Source organism: Physeter macrocephalus, chromosome 13, assembly GCF_002837175.3.
Source record: "Physeter macrocephalus isolate SW-GA chromosome 13, ASM283717v5, whole genome shotgun sequence".
Taxonomy (NCBI): domain Eukaryota; kingdom Metazoa; phylum Chordata; class Mammalia; order Artiodactyla; family Physeteridae; genus Physeter; species Physeter macrocephalus.
The window spans coordinates 50,464,494-50,471,266 of NC_041226.1; the positions used below are offsets into that span (position 1 = coordinate 50,464,494).

A 6,773-nucleotide genomic window follows, 5' to 3' on the forward strand; every position below is an offset into this window, starting at 1 on the left:
GCCGCGGAGCGGCTGGGCCCGTGAGCCATGGCCGCTGAGCCTGCGCGTCCGGATCCTGTGCTCCGCAACGGGAGAGGCCACAGCAGAGGGAGGCCCGCATACCACAAAAAAAAAAATAGTATTCCTGAACTATCTTTTTAAAAATATACCCTTACGCCTTTTGCTTCACAACTGCTCTGGGAGGAAACAGCCTCACATGCAAACTGCAGAGCGGTGAACAGAATCACGATCAAGTATTTTTAACTCCAAGTTCTCTTTAAAATATAACATGGTATGACAAACATGAATCTTCATAGCTTTTAGTGCAGCCAATACATTTTATTCATTGTATTTACCCAGTTCAGAGCTAGTGTAGAGATTTCACACCCTTTTATACGTAGTAATATATATTTCCAGGGAACTCAAAAAACATTCTACGGATAATTTAATCATTCTAATTTTAAAGCAGAAAGAGAAGTATTCTTTTTTCTTTTTAGCAAATTGGACTTTCATTCTTTTTACTCTTACTAGATTATAATTAAGAGTTAGGTAACAGGTAAATAAAAATAAGTGGGAAAGACACTTAAAGTTCCCAATTTTCTCCAAAGGGCTCATAGGAAAAATGAAAACTCTGGTTCCTCTCCCATTCTCTCTCTCTCTTATATTTTTTTTTTCCTTTAAGGTATTCTCACTTTCTATAAAGCCTTGGGACTATTTTTTATGCTATATGTAATATCACTACAATCAATTCCCATTATTCCTATGCAGAATTTCTGGGTGCACCCTGATGGCTCCCTTATAGATAGAATTTAAGCTCCAAGATAAAGACATTATTAATTGGTTAGATTCACTCATTCGGTTTACTCATACCACCACGTTTTTGTGCAAAGTAGAACCATGTCTTCAAGAAGCAGTGAAGGGTTTCCCTGGTGGCACAGTGGTTAAGAAACTGCCTGCCAATGCAGGGGACACGGAGTGGTCTGGGAAGATCCCACATGCCGTGGAGCAACTAAGCCCGTGCTCCACAACTACTGAGCCTGTGCTCTAGAGCCCACGAGCCACAACTACTGAGCCTGCGTGCCACAACTACTGAAGCCCCCGCACCTAGAGCTTGCGCTCCACAACGAGAGAAGCCACCGCAATGCGAAGCCCATGCACCGCAACGAAGAGTAGCCCCCGATGGCCGCAACTAGAGAAAATCCTCGCACAGCAACGAAGACCCAACGCAGCCAAAAATAAAGAAATAAATAAATTTATTTTTTAAAAAAAGCAGTGAAAAGTTGTCCGAATGTGACTGAAACCTTGTAGAACCTTGCCAGAAACTCCTATATAGATCCTATTTCCCTAGGCTACATATCTGAGAACTATAAAAAAGAAAGAAAAGAACAGAGATCTGGGGAAAGCATGGAAGTCTTGTGGGTTCTACCAAATCAACCAGCTTGGGAGCTAGGATTGAATCTGGAGCCCCAGCAGGCCATTTCTTACTGGTGAAAGAAAGTGATGCAATAAACATCTACTTATTGACAGAAACACAGAAGAATTGTCTTTTATTACATGACATCCTAAGTGTGATTGCTTCCTGCTCTGGAACATCCTTAGCCCTCTCTTTGTAACCTTTTTGTGATGTTTTGCTTACTTGCATTAATGAGCATTATTACTGTTTACCAATACCTGATCCTCTCTGCCTCCTGACACATGGGAAGGCAGGCATGATCCTAAGACTTGTTTTGGAAGTGAAATGTGACCAGAGGTGACTTGGGTCACATCTTTGAGTAGAAGCATTTAATTGCCAGTAACCAACGCCCCAGCCCTCTCGTGCTGTATGTACATCCCCACGCTTCCCCTTCAGTGGTCATTATGGAAACATCAATATGGAGGTTCCTCATGATCGAAGCAGTCCAGAATGCTGAGCCAGCTCCTAGAGGACAGCTGTCCTGGAGAACCCCCCCAGGCACACAGCACACTTCTTGTTGTGGGAAATAAACTTTTTTCTTTGTTAAGCCACTGGGATTGTGGAGTTGTCTGCTACCTTGTTGTAAATCTATCCTATCCTGTCCGATAAGGTTATTATACTATAGTATATATTGTATCTTATATAACTTGCTTTATTATCATTTAGACATTTGACTTATTGCATGAATGAACTATATGGTAAGCTATTAGTTTCTTATATCATTGTATCACCTTCAGAAGCTTAGAGAATGTCATGCACATAAAAAAGTGTTCAATTATAGTTTGATTACTTGAATTTAGAAAAAGACAAAAGGATGATACAATTTTAAGTGTTTGGCAGCTGTTACACTGAATATGCAGGTCTATGATGTTTACTAAATGGTGGGGCAATAAATCATCCTCTGACCCCCAACCCTTCCACTCTCAACCCCACTGTTGCCCAAAAAAGGGCCAAAGAATATGCTCATGAAAAGCATTTCTAACAATCTGCAAGAAATATCTCCTGAATAGTCTTGTAGGCACCTCTACTATGATATCCAAAAGTAAACATCTACATTTTTTAAAAAAGTGCTCCTCTAATATCCCAATATTATAATGCTGTTAGCATTAATTAGAAGTTGTAACATTCAATCAAATCCTAGTTTAAAAACTATATACTACATGAGAAGTATAAGGGCCTGAGCTAGTGTATAAGACTGGAAAGGTTCATCTCAATCTCTTAGCTTGTCTCCTTGCTTCCAAGCACAAATGTACTCTCTCTTTTTTTCTCTTTCTATCTCTCTCTTCCATTCTGTACCCTCCCCCAATATCTACTTTTCTTCCCGCTTAAAAATCTTTAAATGAAGATACATTTCCTAAAGCTCAAAGCACGAATCTTTCTAGTCTTATATTTGCTGCTCTTCACTCCCCGACTCCCTCACCCAGACAACCTTTCCATTCCCCGATGCAGTACATGCTCAGGTCTTCATAGGGCTTCCTAAGCTTCTTCCTCTCCCCGATTGCGCTTGCTTCCTAATGCCCACAACTTGAATTTCCCCCATCTTTCACTACGGAAACATTTATCTATTGTTCAAGACCCAAGTCAAGAATCATGTCTTCTGTGAAGTTGTTTCTTACTTCCCCAGTCAGTGTTAGTGGCCCTCTCTTCTTGGGTCTTTTTTTAAATACATTTCACTGTTATAGCTCTCATTACATTTATAATTACTGGGTGGTTTGTCTGTGTCCCCCACCACAAAGAGAGCATCTTGAGAGAAGGGATTATTTGTTTTGTGCTCTGTTTTCCTCCAGCAGAAAACACAATAGCTGACCCTTCACAGGGTCTTAATAAGTACTGAGTGAATGAATGAATTGAATTGAATAAATGGCAAATGACAATTTAAGAAACTAAAGATTAAGAGGTTATTTTACTGTCACAGAGGTGATACACCAAATGATTTAATTATATAATTTCATGTAAATGTACTAAATATATCCACTAGCTAATGATAAAATACTAGAATAGAATGCCTCTTCAAAATCATGGTGGAGTTCTGACTGGAGACAGTAAACAGAGCACAAGTGTTTGTGACTGAATAACAATTTGAGATACTATCAGGGTTTTCCCCTTATTGTTCCTTGTTCCCTGTGACCTTCCCCCAGCCCAGGCAGCCAGGGCATTGCATCTTCACTGATCCAGGGAAATGACGACACAGCAGAACACAGATAACAAAAGAGTCCATTCTTAGCTTTCAGGTTTCAAAAGCTAAGCACCTTGCAAAGGCAAAAGATTTGGAATACTGTGTGCTCTGAGTCAGTTTCTCTTGCTCTTCATACTAAAAAAAAAGAAGTTTCCCAAATTTGGGAGATGGAGACAAAGAGAGAGGAAATAAATAAAGGATAGCTACTAGGAAACTAGATATAAAATATATGATTTTCAAATTAGTAGAATATTGATCTATCCAGTAGGAAAGGAAAGGGAATAAAAAGAAAAGAAAGGGGGCTTCCCTGGTGGCACAGTGGTTGAGAGTCCCCCTGCCGATGCAGGGGACGCTGGTTCGTGCCCCGGTCTGGGAAGATCCCACATGCCGCGGAGCGGCTGGGCCCGTGAGCCACGGCCGCTGAGCCTGCGAGTCTGGAGCCTGTGCTCTGCAACAGGAGAGGCCACAACAGTGAGAGGCCCAAAAAGAAAAGAAAAGAAAGGAAACAAAATTAAAGGGTGATAATTAGAAAACTTAAAATAGTATGGCTACAGTAACTCCATATAGTAACTATAATAAATGTAAGTTAGTTACTCTAACAGACCAAAAGATAAAGACTTAAAGATCCAGGAATGTGTTGTTTACAGAATCACTTTTAAAACAAAAGGACAGGTCTTCCCTGGTGGTGCAGTGGTTAAGAATCCTGCCAATGCAGGGGACACAGGTTTGAGCCCAGTCTGGGAGGATCCCACATGCTGCGAAACAGCTAAACCCATGCACCACAACTACTGAGCCTGCGCTCTAGAGCCCATGAGCCACAACTACTGAACCCACATGCCTAGAGCCCGTGCTCCACAACAAGACACTGCAATGAGAAGCCCACGCACTGCAATGAAGAGTAGTCACCACTCACCGCAACTAGAGACAGCCCTCAATGAGAAGCCCGCGCGCAGCAACAAAGACCCAATGCAGCCAAAAATAAATAAATAAATAAATAAATAAAATTTTTAAAAAGAAAGGATATAGAAACATTGAAAATAAATAGCAGAAAATACATCAGGCATACATGAATGAGAAGAAAATCAGGGTTTTGGTTTCAATGTTAGATTAAATAGAATTTAAAGCTAATGAAAGGGGTCATGAAGAAATATTTGCCAGCGTAAGTACTAAGAAGATGATTTTATTTTTAAACACATGCACACTAAATAAATTGCTCTCAGATACATAAAAGAGAAACTAAAATAATGACAGGAAAAATAAATAGTTGGTGACTTTAACAAATCATCCTCATATACTATAAGATTAAATAAATTAAATATAATCAAATTTATAAATTTTGATAACATAATTAACAGTTTAAATATATGTAATGAGTAAACGAATAGAGAATACAAAATTTTTATACAGCACCTGTGAAGAAAGCTAAAATTGACTATGCACTGTGTCACCCAGGAAACCCATAAATTCCAAAGAATTGCTATCATATACAACATGTTTTCTCATTATTATTCAAGGTAAACTAGGAATCAAAAACATAGGTTTAAAAATCCACATATCTGGAAAGTAAGAGACATAGAGTATTGAATAATCCTGGTTAAACAGAAAGTTATAAGAGAAAAGTTTAAAGATATGGAGTTAAGTTTAAAAAGGAATTGTCTGTCAAAACTTGTGGAATACAGATAAATATATTGATTAAAGTACACTTATCAAAATAAAAAAAGAATGAATAAAAACAAATAAACTAAGAATTTAACTAAAAAGAGAAAAAAATGATATGGAAAAACCCAAGGAAATAATAAGGAAAGAAGGAATAAAGTTAAGTCTAGAAATCAGGAAGATAAAGAATGGGAAAACAATAAAAAGGAATAGCAAGGAAGAATGTTTTCATATCTATTGATTATCTATATTGTTTTGAAGGATTCGGTGATCATATTTTTTTGCCTATTTTTTAAACTAGGGCCAAATTATAGACTCTCCCCATATTAGGAATAGTAATATTTTGTTCAGCATACATTTTCTATATGTCTCCCAGTTTCTCATTATCTTTTTTGGACATAACAAAAAGAGAGAATACAGACTTTTTTTCAAACACTCATGGAATAGTCAAAGAAATTAACCACACCTTGTCTTTTTTTTTTTTTTTTGTGGTACGCGGGCCTTCCTCTGCTGCGGCCTCTCCCGTTGCGGAGCACAGGATCCGGACGCGCAGGCCCAGCGGCCACGGCCCACGGGCCCAGCCGCTCCGCGGCACGTGGGATCCTCCCAGACCGGGGCGCGAACCCGGTTCCCCTGCAACGGCAGGCGGACGCGCAACCACTGCGCCACCAGGGAAGCCCCACACCTTGTCTTTTAACAATGTTTAAGGTGTCTTCACAAAAATTGAGGTAATTATTGATTTCCTTCAGCCCACACCCCATTCTTAATACTCTTGACAGAATTATAAATTAAGAATTATAAAAGTGACATTCTTTAATTAGGAAATTGAGGCAAAAACTAAGCAGGTAATGAGAGTAATGTTGTCGAAAATGAACACAATACATAGCAACTGATTGCTAATCAAATGCACAGTGCTTGGCACAGAGAAGGTGACTAATAAAATTCTGGTGAATGAACATGTTTAGAGCTCTGTTGAATGCCAAAGAACAGAATCAGTTACTTACAGAGATTAAAATTTTCTTCTTTTTTTTTTGAATATTTGAATTTTATTGTATTTATTTGTTTATACAGCAGGTTCCTTTGTGTATCTTGCATAACAAGACTTTATCAGATGTGTCTTTGGCAACTGTTTTCTCACAGCCTTGAAGAAAACATTTGCTTGTCTTCTAATCCTCTTGATACTGTCTTTTGTAGAGCAGAAGTTTTTAATTTGAATGAAGGCCAGCTTATCAATTATTTTTTTCATAGACTGTCTTTTTTTTAAACTTTATTTTTTATACAGTAGGTTCTTATTAGTTACCTATTTTATACCTATTAGTGTATATATGTCAATCCCAATCTCCCAATTCATCCCACCCCTCCAACCCGCCGCACTTTCCCCCCTTGGTGTCCATACATTTGTTCTTTATATCTGTGTCTCTATTTCTGCCTTACAAACAGGTTCATCTGTACCATTTTTCTAGATTCCACATATATGTGTTAATATACAAAATTTGTTTTTCTCTTTCT

The 6,773-nt window shown here is 38.5% G+C and overlaps 1 protein-coding gene and 1 long non-coding RNA gene across 4 annotated transcripts in view; one reads left to right on the plus strand and one right to left on the minus strand.

The window, feature by feature from the left end:
* The window catches only part of TBC1D4 (TBC1 domain family member 4), a 640,377-nt gene that overhangs the window by 602,726 nt on the left and 30,878 nt on the right, over positions 1-6,773 (minus strand). The gene's annotated exons all lie outside the window — the stretch shown is intronic.
* The window catches only part of LOC114487465 (uncharacterized), a 32,682-nt gene that overhangs the window by 3,334 nt on the left and 22,575 nt on the right, over positions 1-6,773 (plus strand). The gene's annotated exons all lie outside the window — the stretch shown is intronic.